At 35.8% G+C, this 23516-nt stretch overlaps 1 long non-coding RNA gene across 2 annotated transcripts in view; it reads left to right on the forward strand.

Moving 5' to 3' along the window:
* The first annotated feature begins 11902 nt into the window (after window positions 1–11902).
* Window positions 11903–23516, forward strand: part of LOC140608289 (uncharacterized) — a 51288-nt gene continuing 39674 nt past the window's right edge. Inside the window, exons 1-4 of one of the 2 annotated variants that reach the window (XR_012010311.1) lie at window positions 11903–12176; window positions 12964–13024; window positions 16739–16826; window positions 20263–20429. This is a non-coding gene — a long non-coding RNA (uncharacterized lncRNA). Of the gene's footprint in view, window positions 12177–12963; window positions 13025–16738; window positions 16827–20262; window positions 20430–23516 lie in introns of those variants that run through there. The other variant, XR_012010312.1, reaches the window with a different exon arrangement.

Here is a 23516-nt window from a genome sequence, read left to right on the forward strand (position 1 = left end):
CACACTATTTTTAAAAACATGGCACAAAGCTTATTATGCAGCTACAACAGATGGATATTTTGTTAGTCTAGAATTTATATTATGGTCTTTCCCTCTTCTTTATCACTTTTATAATAAACTCCAGGCTATAAACCATATAGAGAAAAAAGGGAAGAAGGAAAATACAATTTTATCCATGCAAAAAAGAACAAACCTAAAAAGAGATTATTAATTTCCCATAAGCAGGATACAATTTTGGTAAACTTAAACACTTAATGTACATAGTAATTTAAAGTCTTCACTATAGGATATATTTGAAAGTAAAGCATCAATATACAATTATGTTTTTTTTTTAGATTTGTATTTATTTATTCATGAGAGACACAGAGAGAGAGAGAGAGAGAGACAGAGACAGAGACAGAGACAGAGACAGAGACAGAGGGAGAAGCAGGCTTCATGCAGGGATCCTGATGTGGGACTCGATCCCGGGTCTCCAGGATCAGGCCCCGGACTGAAGGCGGCGCTAGACCGTTGAGCCACCGGGGCTGCCCTACAATTTTAATTATTAAGATGGACTTCCATAGCGACTTCTATGAGGAAGCACTGAGAGTTACAAACACAAGCCTATGTTAAGAGCGTTATGAAAACACTCTTAAGAGGCTGACCATTAAGAGGCTGACTTCAGCTCAGGTCACGAACTCTGGGACCTGGGATGGAGCCCTGCATTGGGCTCTGCACTCACTAGGGAGTCTGCTTCTCCCTTTCCCTTTGCCCCTCTCCCTGCTCAAGTTCTCTCTCTTTCACTTTTAAATAAATAAATAGAATCTTTAAAAAAAGAGAGAGAAAGAGAGAGCATTGTGAGTGGCATAACAAGTATGAATAAGCTTTCTCCAACTCTCAGCTTGGCAAGGAACACCTGGGGGAACTGTTAAACATGTAGATTTCCAAGGCTTCCTAGTAGAGATGCTATTTTATCAAATTTGGTTGAATTATGGTTTTAAGATGGGTCCGGGTTGTCTGTATTTTTGTAAGCAAGATCTAAATGAATTCCTGAAGCATGCATTTAACCAATTGCACTTTGAGAAATATGGCCATGGCACTATTTTTGTTTGCTTTTGACTCTGATCACAGAGCTATTGTGTTCAGGTTGATTACATATCTAAGAAAAATTGAAACTGTTCTTGACCTGAAAGTTTTAAGATATCAAATTGATTATTTGAGAGGAAATTAATTTACACTGTGAAAATAATTATGATCAATTTACTAAAGTAAACTTTGGTACATGTAATTATAAGAACTAATATAAACATATATTTGCCAAGTTAACATTTTATTCATTTTTTTTTTTGCCAAGTTAACATTTTTTTAAAAGATTTTATTTATTTATTTGGGAGAGAGAGAGAGTGCATGAGTGGAGGGGAAAGGCAGAGAGCGAAGAAGAAGCAGACTCCCCACTGAGCAGGGAGCCTAACGTAGGACTCAATTCCTGAACCCTGGAATCATGAGCAGAAGGCAGACACCCAAGCAACCAAGCCACCCAGAAGTCCCCCAATTTAACATTTTTATTAAATATATATTGTTATATACTGTATATTATATATATTTTATATGTTTAACAGAGTAATGTACACCAGTTCCCAATGCCAGAGAAGGACTCCAAATACATGAAGGGTAGCAAAGATTTTCGCTATGCTAACTGCCAGGAATAGAAATCAAACACTTCTGCCCACTGTACCTTGGAATCAGTCACAAAGAAAAGCACAAAGCAGCCAAACACTGAATGGAACAGCACTTTTTTTCACACAGGAAAGGGCCAGAACAAGATTAGCTTCAGTGGTGAGCATCAGTCCCCCATTGCCAGGGGTCGCTCTCCATGCCCAAAGCAGGACAATCACCCTATATCCATCCCTTCTGTGTGCCACAGTTGGAAGACACTGTCCTCTCCCTCTGGAGGACAGATACATTAGTAGAGTTGGCCAGGTGTAATAGGATGCCTGTACTTGAAGTAGAGACAAAACGAATACTCACTGAGTCTGAAACAAGATGCTCTGACACAAAATGGTTAAGTCCACAAATCGTATGGGCTTTTTATCTCTTGGTAAGGAAGTGTTCAGGGCCCAAGGCCCATTCTTAAGCAGCTGAGTGTCATTAGTTGAAAGACTGCATGCAGGAGATTGCCTTTAGATATAAATATATGTAATACGTATATTTATTTTTATAGATATCTTTAGATTTTCATATGTGATATATATCATTTGTTAATTATATATAACACATTTAATATATGAGCATATATCATAACACTGGTACAAAAGCTTTGATAATCTCTATCAGGTATGGTTGGAAAAATACTTTGGAGCGTTCACAGAGCCTCTTCTTCTACCTCCAGGTTCTTCATTGACTTCTCCCATGTCCCACGGCATCAACCCTTCTTCATAGCCATTTCAGTCAGCTTACATAAACTGACCAGGATCCTATATTAGCATGAATTTTAAAAGTTAAATTGCAGAAGGTAGGATTGATTGCATATGCTATCTACCAAGCACCACTGTACTGGGTTCTTTGCAAAATTCCCTTACTATTTAATTGAAATTACTTAATTTGTATCATCTTATGCTTTGTCTTGTTGTGGGTTGTTCGTGTTTTTTTATTTGTTTTTGTTGACAGAATTTTGTAGATCTTTCAAGTGCAGAAGAAAGGCTTTTTCTAGTGTGTGTTCTGAAACATTCCTGCAACAAAGCTCTGCTCACAGATATGACAGTGGGAGATGCACTACAGTGCATCAAAAAGCTTTAAAAGCACTATTGAAAGCAACTTTAAGACAAAGTACTCACTGGAATATTAACCTTATGCCCCTTCCCATTGCTTAAAGAAGTGGTTGAAAAACAACTTGGCTCTGTGTCCCTGCAGCACTTCATAAACTAAAACAACATGGCCCTGCAAGATCAGTAAATAAAATTTTGAACAATATTTGTACGATTAGCTATACACTTGGAAATATGTTACCACCAAATGTCATCTATTAGTAATAATTAATTCTTTCATCATTATATAAGTATTTAAATAGAATGTCTAATTTTTCTTCCTGCGTGCCAATAAATTTCCTTGAACATGCACCCCAACGTGGAGATGCCTGGTTTAGAGAAATCTTCCATTGCATATTGGCTTTTGTTATGGCTGTATCATCTGTAAATAAAATTTTCTCCTTTATTTCTCCTCACAACAAATATTGTTTCTTTTAAAAACATGAATTCCAATCTACATTGCGGTTGTCATGAGTATGGTATGAAACGAATCAGTTTACAAAGTTCTTTCTACTATTCTTTCCTTCTATCTAAAAAGGCTCATAATTGTACAGATGATGCTACCAGATGTGATGTTTCAATAGCATCAGGCATTCTTAATACCATCTGAATTCAATCTCAATATGTATACAAAAGCATCACAGGTGAAAAGAAAAAAGAATTCCTTTAGACTCTTCCTACATGCCAATGGTCATGCTTCTGGCAATCCTGATGTTTCACTTATAATACCACCAAATTAGATTTGCCCTAATCTTTCTAATTCATGAGTGTCTACAGCATCCTTTGAATGGTTCTTCCAGCATATATGAAGTTTTGATAATTTATTTTATAGATGCATGCAAATTGTCCACAGGAACTAGCGCTTATTTTTCCTCTTTTGAATATATTTTTTGTATTTTTCCTGTCTGGGTTTTGTAAGATTATTATAGAAATTGAGGCAACTTATTGGATTCATATAATGGATAATATTTTATATTTATTTCAATAGCACTGACTTTCAACTGCTATAATTTTAATCCCATCTAAAAGCAACAATCAAAAACCTATGTGAGCTGAAAAAGAAAATAAATAGTTTAAATCCTTGGTTGTGGTGTATGTATCTTTTTGCAATTCAGCTGCGTGAATTTGTCATCTAATCTTTTCTAAAACACTCAGCAGGAACTTTAGGAGGGCCCATCAGATGCAATCACTGCATGATCAAACATTGGGAAAAGGGAGCTTTGTATTTTCCAACAGGAAATAGGATTTAAAGCATAACCTGAGATCGATGGTTTATTATCTTTCATTGGACCTCAGACTCTGGTTTCTCTTGTGAAGCCCTAAGCTGTTAAAATTTCAGATGCTTGTTTGACTAACAGTCACTAAATTGTAGGAAATTAGTGAGTGTTTTGAGTAATTTAAATATTTTTCCAAAGGTACACATTTGTAAGATAAAAGAGAAACTGGATTAGAGTTCATTAAAAAGAAAATAGGAATTCTAATTTTAAGTATTGCATGAAGTCAATCTTATTCAATCTTTTTTCTTTCTTTCTTTCTTTCTTTCTTTCTTTCTTTCTTTCTTTCTTTCTTTCTTTCTTTCTTTTTCTTTCTTTTTTTCTTCTTTTCTTCCTCTCTTCTGTCTACCTATCATCTACCATGCTAATTATTCATCTATCTATATATCTATATCATCTGGCTTATTATATGAGATTCAAACAGATCATAGCACACTCCATTTTATAATCTGAATTTTGTCTGTTAGCTATATAGCATGTTGTTATTTATATTTTTATAAACATTCACCATCATTGCCAAGAATAGAGTGTCATACTGATACCTGTGAGTTGTATTTCATTGATGGATGTTGTAACAGACACTATGGTTTGCATTCCTGATAATTATGTCCTTTTCTCTGTCAAGTTCCCAAATCTGTTTATGTGTCCACTCATTACTTGTATAACTTGAGGAAGTTCAGACTATTCCATTCTCCAGGAAAGAGTTCTGAGGGACTTAAAGGAATTAATGTGGCCCATTCCCCTTTATAGAGTTTTTGGGATGCAAATGAGAGAATTCTGGTAAATAGGATGTAACAAGTGGTACTTTGGATTAAATGTGCTGCAATTAATATGAGTTATAATCGTCAACACTAATATATTCAAGAAATACTTCTAGCAGGACTCAGATAATCTGAAGAAATCTCCAAAGTAATTCCACTTACTTTTCAGAGGTTGTGATTTGAAAATATAATATCTGACACATTTTCAACTTTTGAGATCCAATTGTATTTTACGTTTTCATATTCTGGTTATAATTTACTTAATTATTTTTAGAAAGTTTGGATTTGTAGAACATTACAGTACTGAATATTAATATTTATCCAAATGTCTCAGAGATAATGACATTCTGCCCTATATTTGTTTATAAACTAAAGTTGCCTGAGTTCTCTGCCAATCAAATGCCACTTAAGACCTCAAAAGGAAGCCCTAGCTTTTCACAGGGTAATGGAGTTACACTATTGGGTGAGCATAAAGCAAAATATTTATATGACATTTTGTCCTGTCACAATTGTAAACATTTTTTAGTAATTAAAAAATATTTATGATTATTTCTTCACATGTCCAATGAAACCAGCTTCATCTACCGCTGTGAGGAAAGACTGAGGATTTGTAATTTTTAACAATATGGCTTTTGCTTTTTGCTAACTTATTTATTCAACAACTAGATTAACATTTTTTTGTTCTCACAGTGATTTACTTAAGGATACCGTAGGGACAGTTTGAGCACTTAGATACAGCAATTAGTTTTGAATACACACAAAATACAAGAAAGAGAGGTGATATCACATATCAAATACAGATCTTTTCATTTGCAGGTCTTGCTTTTCAGAAGTAAAGGAGCTTTCTCAGAGTCCTTGTGATTTTGAGGTAGCAGAACAGGAATGTGTGAATGACAAAGGAGGAGGAAGGGCTGAAATGAAAGCTCTGTAAATTCAGGAGGAAAATCAGGGATGTAGGATTGTCAGTTGCATGTTCCTTTTGCTCAAATATATCCTATCACTCTGCCCAGCACTCTGCAATTAATTGAGAAATATGTGTGCGTGTATGTAAGGTAAGAATTATGAATATATGGTATTTTTTTTTATCCCAGGGATTACCTGGTTCTTCCCAGACCATATTTATGAGGCCTTGAATTTCACAGCACAAACACATCTAAAAATGGCTCCATCACAAGTGAATTCAATGACAGAGGAAATGGTCTCTATACTGCATTTGATTCATCCATAATGAATGTAAACAGGGTCAGTTCTAGTCACCAAGTATAAGCCTTTTATTTTAAATTTACTATATGACAGGGATTCATTTTCTCTCCAGAAATGTGATGCTAAATATTGACCATTTAAAATCTAACAAAATGCTGAATAGAAAAGATTAATAAATCAAATGAATTAACATTGCAAATGCCTTTGAATTTTGCAGGTTGCCATCCAAACACTGATTTTATTTGACTCCATGGTACCATTATGCTAGCTGCTGCTCTAAATTTAGCTCATTGAATGCCTGATGAAATGTCATGTACTGCAAGTCCATTATACGCACATCAACTCTTCCATCTGCAGTTTGCAAGTTTAGACAGTTATTCTTTGAAAGAACTCTTAATGGGCTTTAACATATGATAAATTGTGAACTATTTCACCTAGGACAAGGCTCTCCTAGTCAAAACAGGTGCATTCCCTCTTCTAATGTAAAGACAAATTCAAATAAAGCAGTACCAGTATAGCCAAATTTTTTGTATATGTTTATAGGTATCCAAGGTACAGAATCCATTTAGTCAAATAAAACAACAAATATAAAACTGATGTTATTTATTGAAAACAAGAAAGCAACTCTAATAATAATAATAATAATAATAATAATGGAGGTTTCTTTACGGAAAACTCAGGTTACACGGAAGACACAATTCCATTAAAACTCACAGAAACTCTTCATGCGGGCGTTACTTCCCCTTTTATAATTGTGGGACTGGATCTGATGGAAGTTAATTATTTTTGCAATAGTCAAGGGGTTAATCAAAGCAGAGTTAGATCTGGGGCCTGGAAGCAACTAGTTTTGAAGCCATTTGGCTTCGTAACCATTCTACTAGGAAATTCTTATTCCCTTCCACTCTCAACAATTTGAGTTGCCATAGGCTATGGCTTCTAATTTGGATTGAGAAGATCAGAATCTGTTTGAGGTAGAACAGCCAGCTCTGGAGAAATTGCCTCAGCGTGTTCCATACCTTGAACTTCACAAGCTAACTCCCCATAGTAGGGCAGCGCTGCATTCAGGAAAATGCTTCCCTGTACTAAGTGAAGAGCGTGAGTCAAGAGACAGTGAGGATCTGCCCTGCTGCCCTGTTCTCAGTTACTGAGGGCAGGGTTGGTTCCCCAGGGGAAAATTAGTTCCTCACTTAGGCGATCAATATTTAAAATAATAGAATGCATTCAGCCACCTGCTAATTAAACAGAGCTTTATAATCAATGCAAGTTGCATGTTTTGAGGCAAGAGCTCAAGAAATCATACAACTAATTATAATTAAATTACATTTTCAGTCTTTGAGTTCCAATTCCTTGCATTTTAAGACCATGTGTTTTCTTAGATATAAATATTTGGAATGCATACTCAAAGTTTTTCTTCCTCATTTTTTAGCAGAAATAACTGAAGTGATGTGACAATCAGTCTACGCCCTCCGGCTGCAGTTTTTCTTATCTTTCTCTTGCATATTAAGTATTTTTTTTCTCTTTTTCCTTTTTTCCTATGGGGCAGCGAGGGAAAGCAGGAAAGTGGGTCTGGACACATGTAGGCGATGGCCGCTGTCCCCAAGCCCAGGCACTGCAAAGGGGAAGCTTTCTCAGAATCCAACACCCCCACCACCAACAACAACCCATCTTCCCTGGGAGCACCCAGTGGAAAGTCTGCAAGAGGTGCAAAGCTTTCTCAGTCTGCAGCCTTCAAGGACTTCATACTCTCTCCATAGCCCATAGCTGGCCTTTTGAAATGCATGATAAATTTCTAGCTGACTCTTGCCAGCTATTGTGTGTTCAGGGGCATCTCTCCCAAATAAGCCAACACTCTGAACGTGCTTATTCCTGATTTGGGGATATTTGATTGCCTTAAGCATTCATTTCTTTTTAGGTTTTAAGGAAAGTTGCTAACTTACAGCCTGTCCTTCATTTTCTTGGTTGTAAGGGGAGGAGCAGTACATCCCTGTTCATCACACATCCAAGTTTCAGTGGCAGGCACAGGGACATAATTGCAGTGCATTGTTCTCATAACAATAACAGGTTTAATAAGATAATAGTGCAAAGAAGGAGTCCTTGTCCCAGTCTCTTGGAGGAAGAAAAAACTCAGTAGGAACCTATTAAAAAAAAAAAAAAAAAAAAAAAAAAAAAACATGGGATTCCAGGAAGAAGGGGAATTCCCAGGAAGAAGGTAGAGTTTGGGAGATGGTCTGCATGTGGAAGCAGCATTTTTGTGATCAAGGGAACCATGAACAGATTGGGACTGTTACAGCTTCAGTTCTGAGGGAAAAAGTGCCAAGAAGAAATGCTAAAAAGAGAGATATAGTCCCAGATACTATTTGCCATTTTAAGAAGCTTAGACCATGTCCTCTTATGACAAGTTGTGGCAGGGTTATACAAGAAAGTTAAGTGAAGAGCTTTACAGTTTACATGATTTTTTTTTTTTTTTTTGAGAGAGAGTACATGTGATCAGGGCAAGGAAAGGGCAGAGGAAGAATGGGGAGTGAATCTTAAGCAGGCTCCACATTCAGCACAGAGCCTGACATGAGGCTCGATCTCATGACCCTGAGATCATGACCTGAGCTGAAGGTCTTGGGTAGAAATCAAGAGTCAGACACTTAACTGACTGAGTCACCCAGGAGCCCTCAGTACACATGAATCTTGAGTGTATGTGCAAATGATAGATTAGAAACACTTAATGGATGCAGAATGGTCCCTCAGCATTTTATAACAAAGATAAGAGAATAACAAGATTTTATAACAAGATAACAAGATAACAAGATAAGAGAATATGTTACAGCAATCATTAATGTGGATAAAGAATAATAGTATATTTGTTAAACCTAGGAAGTATCCTAAAATTTAGAGATTGACTATAAGTAATGGATAAGCTGATAAATACCTCCAGGTTCTTCATTTGATATAGGACACAGAAAGAAAGAGGAGCAGGTTTACTCAGAAGAAGATGATTTGGGGTTCTGACCATAAGAAGCCTGAGATGTGTATAGAACACCAAGAGCAATGCTCAGCATGCAGTTGAGCGCATGACCCAGGATGCAAATGAGCTGCCTGGTCTTGAGGACAGACTTGTCAGTTTTCAGCATGAATGTGCTGGTTTGAATCCTGTAACCAGGTGGAATGATCTAGAGATGGTGGAAGGGAGGGTTGGGATGGGAGCCTGAAGACACCACCCTGTGAATTCCAGAAAGAGCTGAAGAAGTGATGCTCAGAACTAGCCTGGAAGAAACAATTGTAAAGCCTTCAACATTGCTGGCATGCTACCGTGGACACCAAAGGACCGGAGCTTTACAGTAGGTTTGGAAAAAAGAAGACAGAGAGCTCTAGCAAGGGATGGACTGAGGAAAAAAGAAAGGAAAGAAAGAAAGGAAAGAAAGAAAGAAAGAAAGAAAGAAAGAAAGAAAGAAAGAAGAAAGAAAGAGAAAGAAAGAAAGAAAGAAAAAGAAAGAAAGAAAGAAAGAAAGAGAAAGAAAGAAAGAAAGAAAGAAAGAAAGAAAGAAAGAAAGAAAGAAGAAAGAAAGAAAGAAAGAAAGAAAGAAAGAAAGAAAGAAAGAAAGAAAGAAGGAAAGAAAGAAAGAAAGAAAGAAAGAAGAGGGAGAAGCAAACGAAAAAGACATTGCATCGAGCAATTAGGAGGTCAAATTTGAAAAGGCAGGCTCTGGATCATGCTGCAGGCAGAAGTCAAATTCCTAAGTATACAAGATATGCCAGACAATGAGCAAGTGAGGACAGACTATTTTTATGGGGAACGTAGAAGAAGATAATGAGACTAGAAGAGATATGCTGTCTTACTTTCAGGGAACATTGCAAATGATGATGTCATGAAGAATCCAGTTGGACGTGCCAAGACTAAAATGCCATTAGCACGCACGTGCATAAACATTCCAACCTGCATCGGAGACTTGGATTAACCTGAAAAGCCAAGCCATGTATCTACCCTCTCCTTCGTCTCTTCCCATAAATCTCTTTATCATTCCCTTTTCTTCTCTCTCTTGCCCCCCTTTTCTCCTCTGCCCTCCTTGCTGCCGTCTCTCATTTTTCTCTCTTTCTCTTTTTATCATTTTCATGTTTGCTTTTCCCTTTTCCAATTAAATACATGTAAAATTTATCTATGTTTAAAATAACCTCCTAAAAAGATGAGGGAATCAAGGCAAAGAGAACACTAACTCATGGGGGTCAGTTAACAAAAAAATCAATCACAAGGGGAACTTGGGAGCTAGGAAAGTGTTCTTTAAGGCTGGATGGTAGATATCAGTGATATGAGCTGTTGCCTTCCCCTGGGAACAGATGGATTTGATAAACTATCACCTTTTTTTTCTGGAAGCTTAGTAGTGCAAGGCTCTATCTCTCCATCTTTACATAATACGTACTATTTCAAGAAGAAAAGGAAACAAACATGCAATACTCTGTAAAATTCCTATGATAACATTCTCTATCCCGAAGTTAGGCATGCTTAGTATCTTAACGTTTCTGTTACAGAATCAGAAGGAACACGTGTATACATTCCTTCCTCTCGAGCCTCAATTTGATAAAAATCTGTAAGTAGGTTTTTTTTTAAATGTTCGCCATTTCTTCCACAAGAGGTATTATGAACACACCAGAGCCTTGCACTTCCTTGAAATACTTTTGCCCTGGAAATTGTCCAGAGACATAGCTCTGCTTTTCTCCATCCATGTGTCTTTGAGTGAGCCTAAGATAGAACCAGGAGTCAGACAGCATCATGTGTGCCTACAGATGAACCACAAATGGTGACAATTAGGTAGCCGGTTCCTTGTCCAGGTTGACATCCTCTCTGCCCCACTGCATACCAGACAGACAAGTCCTCTTCACTGCAACAGAACACGGTGCTTACATTGCCACAGGCATGATCTGAACATGATAAAGGCAGGCAGAGTTGGAATATCCCTTAAGGAATTTATTTTATTATTTTGCTTCTTTCCTAGTTTTTTTCTTTGGCCAACATATGCTCATTTCTATTTAGGGCTTCACTCATTTATTCATTTATGGGTCTTTGTATAGTAATATTTTATCCATAGACCAAGAAATGTTTTAAAATACTAAAAAATGGAAGAAGAATGTATAGAAGAGAGCTAGAGGTATTTGGTTCACAGTTATTCGGTTCACATTAATTTGCACTTACACAAATTAATAATAATTTCTATTTATTTTATTCCATATCTAAGTGTTCTATTTAATGTATGTAAATGATGAAGCACAATAATACAATCAAAACCACACAATTTAAGAGTAAGAACATATATGTGTGTATATATGTACATACTTATACATATATGTGCACACATATAACTGAATACAACATAAGACCATATAATAGATCCCCTTGGAAGATTGATATTGTGACATGTCCACAGCTCATATGATTATTATAACCAGTTCCACACACTTTATTACTGTGGTAAGTTGGAGATATAAATAAAATAGGATTATATAAGACTCCATTTTTGCAAACTTGAGAAAAGAGAGATTGTCCAGCAGGCCTTGAAAGAAGTAAGCCACCATGTTTTGAAAGGGCATCTGGACAGCTTCCAAGAGCTGAGAGCAGTTGTCAATTGACAGCCAGCAAACAAAAGGAAATCTTGGTTGTACAGACTCACGAAATGAATTCTGCTAAGATCTGAATGAACTTGAGAACTGATTCTTCACCAGACAAGCCCCTAAATGTGGATGCCATCTCTCGTGAACCTTGATGACAGCCTTGGGAGACCTTGAGCATTTACCTGACTTCTGACCCATGGAAACTGTGAGGCAATAGATGTTTGTTGTGTGAAGTCGCTAAGGCTGTGGTCACTTCCTATGCAACAATAGACATTAATTTAACGTTGATGAAAACTCACCATGTAAATGAGTGATCAGAAATACATACTATTCTTGTAAAATGTCTCAAAATACCTGATTACACTGTCAGTGTTAACATCTTTTAAAACAGTAGTCATGGCCTATAAAAGATGCCTAGGTGTTTATCTATGTCATGTGTGGATAGCACCCAGATAAATCTCAGGAAAAATGTATATGAAATGGTCAGTGTGTTAGCGATTATTGATATGGAGTGTTCACCTGAATGGTGAGCATGAACAGAAGCATGCTTGTGCCAACAAAGAGTAAGTATGGAATCAAGCATGTGGGTGTGGGTGGTTTGGAGATTTAGTGTGTGCAGGCTGTGCTCTCTGGGTAAGCTTGCCCAGAGTAAGGTATGGAAGGTGAGCTTGTCAAGGACAGGCGTGTTTGAATGGCCCATGTACCTGGGCCTGTAATTGTGTCTGAGCAAGTCAGCTTGTATTTCCGGGTTCATGTTTTTTTGGTTGTTGTTCTCTCTGTATGGATGTGGTATAGATAACCAGATTTCCCCAGCACACATTATCCTTTTTCTCCTTTCAGTCAGAATAAGTGCTTATTTTTGCAGAGATAGGATGTAAAAGTAATTGGTGCACTTCTTGTTTATATTCTTAAAAAAAGAGGTTATCCGCCCTTCATTTTCTTTTTTTCCACTTCCTTTTGGCTAGGACATGGTAAAAACTGGAGTTACTAAATTGGACCCAGAGATGGAAAAAAGACATTTAAAAAGGCAGACAAATCTCACACTCTTGAACAGTTCAGAGATGGACCTGAGACCATAACAAATTTTTATTTTGTGTAACTCATTGGATTCTCAGTGTGTTCTGTTTTAAGAGAAAAAGGAATGATATCTTGAACCCTTACCTAACATAGACTTGCCTGTATCTCTCTCTGTATCCCTCTCTGAGTCCCAGGACACCTTGGTAGCATTTCTGCCTCAGAGCTCCCTGCAATTTACTCTAGGGCTTCAAAAATACACAAACTTTTGCAAAGCTCAGAAGCTGACACTTCAGATGCTTCAACATCTTTCTCCTCATTTCTCCATATTTTTAGAGAAAGAAGTTCACCTGGATGTAGCTCAGCTGGCAAGTCCTGAATATGAGTATCCATGGAGGTAGTTTTATTCAAATCCTTTTTGCCACTTACTGGCAGACTTTTAAAACGTTTAAGCCTTAATTTCTACATATAACAATTGATATAATAATAACTCTCTTTTAACTCTCTTAATAATTATATTATTAAGTTAAATAATTATAAGTTGCACATAGAAAACAGTTGGCAAGTCAAAGTTAAGTATCTTGTCATTGAATACTGAGTTGAGACTGATTCTTACATTTGAAAAATCGCATTATACCTCTGTTGATATTGATGATGACGAGTCAGTGAAGATCCAATTATGGAGCAGAAGGGAGACCTTCAACTCCATCAAGAATAGGTTACATCTGAGATGCCTGTTGTATACATAGGTACCATTGTCTACCAGCTCCTTGTATATGCAATTCAACACTTCTTTACGCAGTTTGAAAAATACATATTGAGTCATGATGTAGGGTCATGGTTAAAAACATAAGAAAATGTAAAAATCATAGATAAAAGGAATGTAGAACAAGAAATGAACAGAGGAGAATCTGGGAACAGATTGCCTTGGACTGACACTTGAGGAAACATTAAGGAGAAGTTCCAGCAAAGGAAACCAGAGTTACATTCAGAGGATGGAAAGAGAACTAGGGGAGAATTGGGCAAAGGAAGAGATAATGGAAATTGAATTGATAGGAGGGGAAAGTTAAAGAAGCTACCCTGTGACCTACTAAATTATTTCATCTGAAACTCACTTGAGGGGAAAGAAAGGAGACAGATGGGCAGGTGGCTTGATCTAATCTCTTTGTCACCTGGACCTCTTATATTTGCAATGAGAAAGAAAACTTATCTCTGAAATACCCTTAGCAGGATGTCTCTGGCTAAGGGTCACTTGTAAGAAATTGAGTCTAATATCTAGGAGGAATGGCTCCCTGGAGAATGTCACATAAGCTGCATAACCCTTAACTGGATATAAAATAGAGATATAAATAACCTAAATAATCACACCATGTTAGATGAACATGGACCTCATTAGAAACCTCATCTATTACTCTGAACCAGAGATGCATGAATGATGCCGGAATTCAAGATCCTGAAGAGCTACCTTTGGCATCCTAGACCTTTCTCTGCTTCAACTGGGCATTGAAATTACCACTAAAGCTCAACAATCACTAAAATTTCTGATTCTATTATTCCACTTTGACAATAAGATCCTCTGTGTTAGTGCTTAGTCAATAAAGAAATGTTTCAGAGAATACAGATAAATAATGCCTGAAAATATTGGTTGGATTTTTTTTTCATTTGGGCAAGCATTAGTGGGCAAACACTGGCAACATTTGTTGTCAGCAAGAATATAGTTGACTGTAGATGAAATAACACATAAGGACTTAGAGACATCCATTCAAGCATTAAGAAGGTGAACTGAGAACAAAATGGAGGAAGTAAGTTTTCTCTGGAAAGATATACAGAGAATGCTTTTGTCCTTTTCTTCCCTTGGGTCCTTTCTTCCTCCTTTCCTTCCTTTTTTTTCTTTCTTTCCTTCCTTTCTTCCTCTTTTAGTTAAAGAGAGAAGTTGAGAGGAAGTCAGATTCAGAGCAGAAATTAAGGAATTTTCTATGGACAAAAGAGAAGCATCTCTTACTTTGATACCAATAGGAAATAATAAAGGATAAATAAGAATCCTAGAAACTTTTGGAAATGCAGAAGTTGGAGGATATCCTATTTGATGGCTTCTATTGTTTCAACAGTGTAGGCGACAAATATGGATATAATGGGGTTGAATTTGGGCCCCGAAAGAGGAGCGTAAGACTCAAACTGTAGCTGAGCAAATGAAAATAAGTGAAGGATCAAAAAGAATCAATGATAATCAATTGAGGTGCATTTGTTATTGGATTTCATGATACTACAGCATTGCATTTAACAGAATATTATGCATTTATTATTGGACTTTATGACATTCAAGCATTATATGTAACAGAATATTCTACCTTATGGTACTCCTCTCATATGTGCTGAGACCATTGTAACATGCACATATGAAATTCATTGTAAAAAGTTCTCTCTCTTAAACTTCTTTACTCAAGCCAAACCATGAATATTTATTTTGCAGTTTGAAAACCAATAAGCAAATTATCTGTCTTTAAATTTCTGACATGTCTGTTCTCGTGAGGTCTTTCCAAAGCCTTATTTTCAATAATTGTTCTCTTTTGTTGTTTTGTGACTGACCTAAAGTATCTAAAAATATATTTTATTAATCTCACTGTGTCTACTACATCCTGGAACCTAGGTCATAGAGTTTTTGTATTTGTTGTTTTTTGTTGTCCTCATCTTAGCTTCAGAAGGCAACTTTTTGTGTTTTATAAGAAATAGGAAAAAGAAAACCCTACCCATTTGCAAAATTTCACAATATCCACTCCCATTCCCCATTTTACAATACTCACACCCATCCCCAATGAAAGTCACTTCTACATCTTTCTCCAAAACAAGGATTATACAGCATCACATTAAGAGATATAAGAGTGGGAAGCCAATTTGTAAGGAGTCCTGAAACATTATACCAATACATTGATGAAACGCAAATCAGCCCCAAATAAGCACTCTAGTTCATACACATCTAAATTTATGGAATATTTTTTCGTATACACAATGCAGTCTCAAGTGTTTAAAATTCTGAAACACAGGAATGCAGATTCTAATGCTATTTTCTCAGAGTATGATATATTTTTACTAATTTAAATTTTAAATCCTTCCCGGTATAATAAATTGTCCATTTCAAGGAAAAAGTTAGAAAAGGAAACTGACAAGAAAATAACTAGGTAAAAGCAGAGACAGGTTTACGTCTTTTTAAATCATTGTCTACTTTTTTAGTGTAAATAAACTTATAAAGTAATCTGTTTTTCCTTGGATTTAAAATATGTTATGAAATCATGAATAGTGATAGAAAAATTAGTGATTAAGAAACAAGTTAGAAACAACATGTATCAGTGTGAAATACATTTCTTCCCATTCCATCTAAATAAATTTTAATCACTAAAAATATTGGTTTTTAAAAGAAACAATTTGGTATATTATTTGGTGACTCCCTGCTTTCATTATGGCAGATATTTACCCTATGATAAATATCTAAATGATCACTTACCTTTAAAATATACCCAATTTAGCTAAACTTTACGGGCTTGGATCATACCCACCTCTCTAATCAGTGCACTCTGCCCCCAAGGACATAATTAATTGCATAGAATAATAGCAATTTATTTTCATTCTGCATACAAAATGGAGGAAACAAGACACAATATCATAAGAAAACTAAGATCACTAAGTATTATCTTATAATTCTGTTTGGTTGGTGTAAGAAACTTTAGGAGAGCTGTAGCATACTTGATCTGGGAAAAAAAAGAGTTAACATACACTCCACTGACTTTAGACCTTGTTACTTGAAGTTTCCTGATCGAAGAGGAGCCCTCTTTACACTCTTCAGTGCTATTGACCCCTGAAATACTCCATGGAAAGTCCAAACAATGAGAACATTTTCAATCTATAGCAATTCAATCCAGCATACACTTTTATTAACTCATTTTAGGCCTCTCTGTGTCATCGATAATCCAGGATCAATATTAGACATGATTCCTACCTTCTCATGATCTTCTTTTGACATTATAAATGAGCCATGTAGCCTCTATGAAGATCAGGAAGACAAGTCATTCATATTTCCTTAACGTTAATAATTCCTTCTTGGTGTGATTTTTCTCAGAGAATCCGAACATAGGTGATGTCAACAGTGAGAAAAGAGGAAGTAAGATGTGATTTGATGACTGACATATTCATCACCTGATCACTTGGTAAGCAAGGAGTACCACATGCCAAGGGTACATAGTTAAAGATCATCCCTGACACAAGATGGCAGCCTTATTAATGAATATTTCACTACCAGTGACCAGAAAAACATTCTAGTGGAGAGAAATAAGTGCATGACTTAGGCATTTAAAATATATGCAGAAAGCAATATATATAAAGAGTTGACTGGCCATTGAAAAATTGTATTAATTTCCTACCTTAATCAGCTTAGGTTGTCATAAAGAATATCAGAGCCTGGGTGGTATAAATCCCAGAAATTTATATCTCACAGTTCTGGAAGCTGAGAATTCCAAGATTAATTCCAATTAATACTAGTCCTGGTGAGAGTTATCTTTTGCACTTGCAGCTAACCACCTTCTTTCTGTGTCTTCACATAGTAAAGAGCCAGAGGGACCTCCTGTGTCTCTTCCTTTTCTCAGAAGGTAGCCAATCCTATTGGATTAAGTCCCCAATCTTAAAACCTCATTAAGCCTTTATCACGTCTTTATAGATCCCATTTCTAAATAGTAGGGCTTCAATGTGTGAGTTTGGAGGGGACACAAATAGTTCATAATACTCTCTGAAGAGAGATAACGAGACACTGAGTGCTATTACCAAGTAGTTAAAGGCTAACCATGGGAACTAGAAGTCCTTTCTGAAAGTTTATTAGGAGGTCCTTATCTCCTGTAGTGAGAAAGGGGACTAAGCTGAAGAATAGACTCAGAACCTGAGAGCAGTAGATCTCCAAAGAGGCTTAAATATTCAGTAAAAGCCAGCTTTTAGGCTAAATTTAGGACACTGCTTATGAAAATCTGAGAACCTGATACATGAGGTAGGATTTCTGGATGGATGCACTAGCAGATTTTGGCTTTGCAGACCCCCTGGGCTGTCATTGCTTGGGGAAGAAGCTCACCTCTCCTTAGGACATATAATCCTTCCCTTCTGATTAAAGATAATACACAAGAGGACAGAAATTCACCTCCAGGAGCCTCTGATAATGATAGTTTAAACTGAACATAATCTGCATAAGGACCTGCTGGGATTGACAGAAGAGGAATGAGATTATACAATAAAGGAGCTGCAAGAATTACTGAGCACATTTTTGTAGGATCCAGGGGAACATCCGTGGAATTAAATTTTGAGTGTGCTTGACTAGCAGGGCTAGAACTAAAGACTGGATAAGAAAGAATTAGTTGACCTGGTAGTACTTTCTTAGGACACAGAACTCTGACAGAGACCTTGAGAATGGGGCAAACACATTGGTAGCATGGGCATTTGGACCCGGGGGAAATTGGGGGACAAAGCTCAGTGACTTATCCATATCTGAGTTGCTATCCCAGCTAGGAAAGGAGGGTCTAAAGAGGCTGAGGGGGTGGGCATGATATAATAGATATATTCTTCAATACCAGAGGACCTGTTCAAGGATGATGTTCCAAAGGAACACCCAGAGGATGTACCATTCTTCAAGGTCACAAAGAATGCTCTGGTGAGAGAGATACCCAAGTTCAAAGGTTGCTCTTCCTTGCAGACTAGGACTAATGTTAAAGTGAGAGGATCTTCTTTGAAATGATAGGATAAGGACAATTGTTAATGCATAATAGAAAAATACTCATATATAGATTTCACAGACCTGTAAAATTCAAAATATATATGGGAGATTGGCAATTGGGTTGGCACCACTTATTTTTTCTAGTAAGAATATAAAACAAAACAAAATTAAAAAACTAGATTCTACATCCAAAGTAGAATCTTTCATTGCTGTCATTTCATGAAAAGAAAGATATTTCAATAACTAAATACAAAATGAAATAATTTCAACCCTTAATTTAAAGGGTTTAATTTCAACCCTTAATTTCAACACTTAATGAATAAATTTGGCCTTGGGAGATTTTTACTGAGTTGATCTTTTCTTTTTTCTTCCTCATTTTGACATGGACCAATAAAATCTCACTGTGGAAATACACTGGTTGTTGATCAGCACTTAGCAAGAGTTAAATTAGATTTGGTTCCAAAACAAACCATATGCACCAAGGATAGTGAGCAACTCCATGCCAAGTACTTTGATGTGATTGAGAAGACTCAGATTGGAAGGTCTGAGACTTAATAATAATGTATTTGCTCCCTACTGAAGTCTCTCTTACATCTGTTGGGGAAAAGCTGCCTCACAGCTCTTGCTTGAGATGTTAAAGCAAAACTTCACCAGATACAGGTAAATGCAAATTTAAATTGGATTAGCTGGCAATGGATCAAAATTAAGACAAGTGAAATTGCCATCAGATCCTGAAAACATAATCTGTTTGATTTTTTGTGTGCGTGTAAATCAAGGTTTTCTCTTTTCACTGCTAATCAGAATAATATACACAAGGAGTGGCACTCTTCTTTTTACAGGGAGTAGGCTATTTTTCATCAATATCAATTAAATATGCTCAGTCTTAAATGTGGGTTGCACATAAAAAAGGAGACGACAATAAGATAGTGATAGAGTGCTGTAGATATATTCAGACTGATCCAGGAATCAGTTGTTAAAATTGCCTTTGGATAGGGAAGTCCAAAGAATTCTCTTGTCATATTCTTGTGCTATCCATTGCCCTGTACATTACAGTCTTTCGGGATCCCTAATTTTTGTGTATGATTCCTGTATTTTTATGTGTTTCAGAAACCTCAAATCTGTAGACGTATTCTGAATCCATTTTCCAGTTCATTAATCTTAGCTTTATGTTTGATTCTCCATTTGATTTGTTCTATTGGTTTTATCCCCACTTGTGGCTTTTGTTAATTATAACAGCAGATACCATACACTTATGTAGAGTTTATGCGTACCAGGCATGCATAAAATGTAGAATCTAATTTCTACCCACTACTATTACTTCACTTGTGGAAAGGCCAAAACTGGGGTTCAAGAACCAGAATGTTGGGGTCAGATAGAAAGGAAATCTTGACTCTGCTGATGAGTTTGGATTTTGTTCAATAATGAGCCAACAAGGGAGGGTTATGATAAAATTAATTTAAAACAGCAACCTTAATGACAAGGTAGGTGATAAATTAGAAAGGATTAAGACATGAGCAACCTTAGAAAAATAGTACAGGGTTTTAAGTGAGGGATTCTGAGAGGCTGAGATAGAAAAAAATTCCTTGGAGATGGAGAGTAAGGAGTGGATTAAAGACCTATTTTGAGGTAGAATTGACTTACTATGGTATGTAACGTAGATAGTATGGGACAAATTAATGAATCAACTCAGTGAAAATTGGGGTTTCCATTGTGGAGATATCCAATCAGAAAATATGTGGGAAGAAACCAGAAGAAATAAAGTTAGAAGGAAAATATCATGTCGTGGACAATATGTCTGTAGGATACAAAGGCTGTTCTGAAGAGGTACCTTTTTAAAATGAACACTTGGTCATATGTCTCACAAAAACCAATGGTAATATTTCTGTTCTCAGAATGAAGTTCCACTGTTCAATATGTTCTAACAGAGCCTCTAAAACCAGACTCCATCCTCATTTTTGAATCAAGACTCACTTCAACACAGTCATTTGCTCTCTCTTTGAAGTTTTTTTCTTTCCTGTGAGCATCCCCCCTCAAGATCACATTCAAAAAATACTTCTACTTCTCCTCAATGTGTCTGTAAATATTTTTCTCATAATGGACTTCATTGAATTTAATGTTTACACATTTGTTTCCCTCAATACAGGACAGATGCTGTGTTTCACTTGGTTTTCTGGCCCAATAGCCAATGTAGCTAGGGCAGATAAATGTTTGTTGAATGAACAAATGAATGAATGAATGAAAGATTAGTTGAATAGCCAATGTCCATTAGAGAGTTGTAATTATAAATCAAGGGTCCCAAAGATAGGTCGTTCAAGAAAGATATTTAGGTGGCACCCAGAGAGAAGATCATTTTAATGGGAAACCATTGGTTAAGGGTTTAAAATGTTGAATAGGATGAAGACTGAGAAGAGGCTGAGTTTGTAATGAAAGAAGCAAGTATGGACAGAAATCATGGTTGGAGGATGGTAACTATCATGAGCATAGCATTGGGCAGTGCCACAGCAAGAGTATGATGATTTTTCTATCATCTATCTATCATCCATCTATCTACCTATCATCTGTCTATCTAGCTAGCTAGCTATCATCTATCTATCATCTATATAATTAGGTGGTTAGTGTAGTACTCTTTGTCCTTTTTATAAGGCAACTATAGAATGTATATGGGCCGAGCCAATTGAAATAACTGAAAATGTCTACTGAGAATGAATGTTCTTTTACAGCTAAGGTTCAAACAAAGAAAACTGGCATAATATTAAGAAGCCTGGACATCTGTAATGTCATACTAAACAGACTAATTCCTGAGAGATAAAAGTAGAGCTATAAATATAAACATAAGTTCAGTTTAATTAGTGAGCTCATAGAATATATTAACATATACCCCCTTCTCAAATTTTGCACTACATTTTCACCTGGAACACATCAGAGCTACTTGAATATGGATTTATTTTGCTATAGAAAAAAATAATAAGGCTTAAAATATTTTAGTAAAGTGCCCAGGAAACATGTTTTGCAAAGTACTAAATCAGTTCATTTATTTTGATGGTTTAAATTTTGAACTCATCAACCAATCCATGTAATAAGACTAATTTTTCATTTAGTGATATTTCTTTACTTAAAACCAAAACTAACACATGTCTTTATGAGGTCTAAGATGAAATAAATCTATACATGGGATAACTATATTTTTAAAGCCTATATAGGCTAATTATGAAATTAGTGAAGTGTTACATTTAATTCATTGGGTTAATTGACCTATTTAATTGTGTTTCTCTTTAAATATTATATTGATTATAAAAGAATACCATAACCCCATAATTAAACAGAATTCACCGAATTATAAAATGTCTTTTCTCATAATTGATTCTATTCATAATATAAAATATCAATTTGCTGATCATAATTATGGTGTAACACACAACACTTGAGTATTAAAAAAAAAATGGTTTAGGTGACCTGTTACTCAATGCAGTAAAAAAAAGGACTTCAAGAGCTTCTGAAATAGGTCAAATCATAATGGTGATGTTGAACTTTTCAACTGAAAATAATAAGGTTTTATTTCCAGTGTTCACTGACCTAGCCTGAAACTTAATGTAATTTAGAAATAGTTAAGCTACATTTGGACTTATTTAGAAGCAATTGTTCACTCTGTGTCCTATTAAAATGGTTATCTCCGAAATGGTTGCTGATATCTGCATTGGCAATTCTGCTACAATTTGAGAATCTGAAGTGATCATGGCAAAAAAACAGTTACTGTTACTTTTTCCAAAACAGGAATTGATTATTAAATCATTTTGATTTTGGTGTCACTGCATATAAATACAAAAGCACTAGTATTATATTACTTTTTTTTTTTCAAATTACATAATCATTGTAGCATGGGGTTGTGGTCGCACTATATTTTCTGGTTTATTAACTACTGCAATATTAAGAAAAAGAAAAAAAAGAATTTTCTTAGCCTAATTTCCATTTTATCATGATTGAAGAAAAGTATACTCTAGATCAAATAACATCTATCCTTTATATCAGGACATGTTAGATGCAGTTCAGACTATGAAGTTAAGCAATATGATAACTGATTCCACAATTAGATTTATTTATTTATTTATTTATTTATTTATTTATTTATTTATTATTTTATTTATCCATGAAAGACAGACAGATAGAGACATAGGCAGAGGGAGAAGCAGGCTCCATGCAGGAAGCGGATGTGAGACTTGATCTGGGACTTCTGGCAAAGGCAGATGCTCAACTGCTGAGCCACCCAGGCATCCCCACAATTAGTTTTAAATTTTCTATTTACCACAATAGCTACTGTAGAAAACAATGTACCATCTGCTTTCATTCTGAATTTGTCTTCATAGGAATGTGAGGGCAGCCTGCTACCTCATGTCAGCATCCATTATAAGGCACCATGCAATGTGACATGACACGGTATGACAGATGCAATCCAACTCAATATGGCACCTGTGAAGTCATTGCAGATGAGGGAGTAGAGCTCATGTGCTCTCATATCTTAGCAAAGAAATATTGGAGAAATGCTCAGGTATTTTGTTTTAGTTGTTTCTATCAACCTAATTTTTAAAGAAACAAAATGTGCTCAATTTATTTTTCTCAAAATTCTCAAAGGAATCGATATGGTTAAGTAAAACTAGCAATCTTCATTTCAGCTGTCATTTCTCCCCAGATAATATTTCACAGGCAGAGGATAAAATTATTCAAAGTAAAATGGTAATAAAATCACAGCTTTACATTCTGAACATATTTTCAGTAGAAGACACTTCTTTAACCGCAAACCTATAAAATTGCGATAAACAACACATCCTCAGTATTTAAGCATATGGTATGTTGACAGTTTTGTTATTGTTGATGTACAAAACTTTGTTGTGGTTCTGATTTTGGGTTACATGTGTATTTTTCTTCTCCAAATAGATTGTAATCTTACTGAGGACATCCACCATGTCTTATGGCCTTGAATGAGAGAGAGAAAAATAAATACCCTCTAACAGCTAATATATAGAATTTAAGATAATTATAAAGGTATTTTGAAACTCATGATAAGAAATGTCAGTTCTTGTAAATCTTGACAAGATTAAATAAAACAAATATTTGCTTTAAAGTAGAAGCTCACAGTAGCCAAACTACAGAA

The sequence above is a fragment of the Canis lupus genome, chromosome 17 (assembly GCF_048164855.1).
Source record: "Canis lupus baileyi chromosome 17, mCanLup2.hap1, whole genome shotgun sequence".
In the NCBI taxonomy this organism is placed as follows: domain Eukaryota; kingdom Metazoa; phylum Chordata; class Mammalia; order Carnivora; family Canidae; genus Canis; species Canis lupus.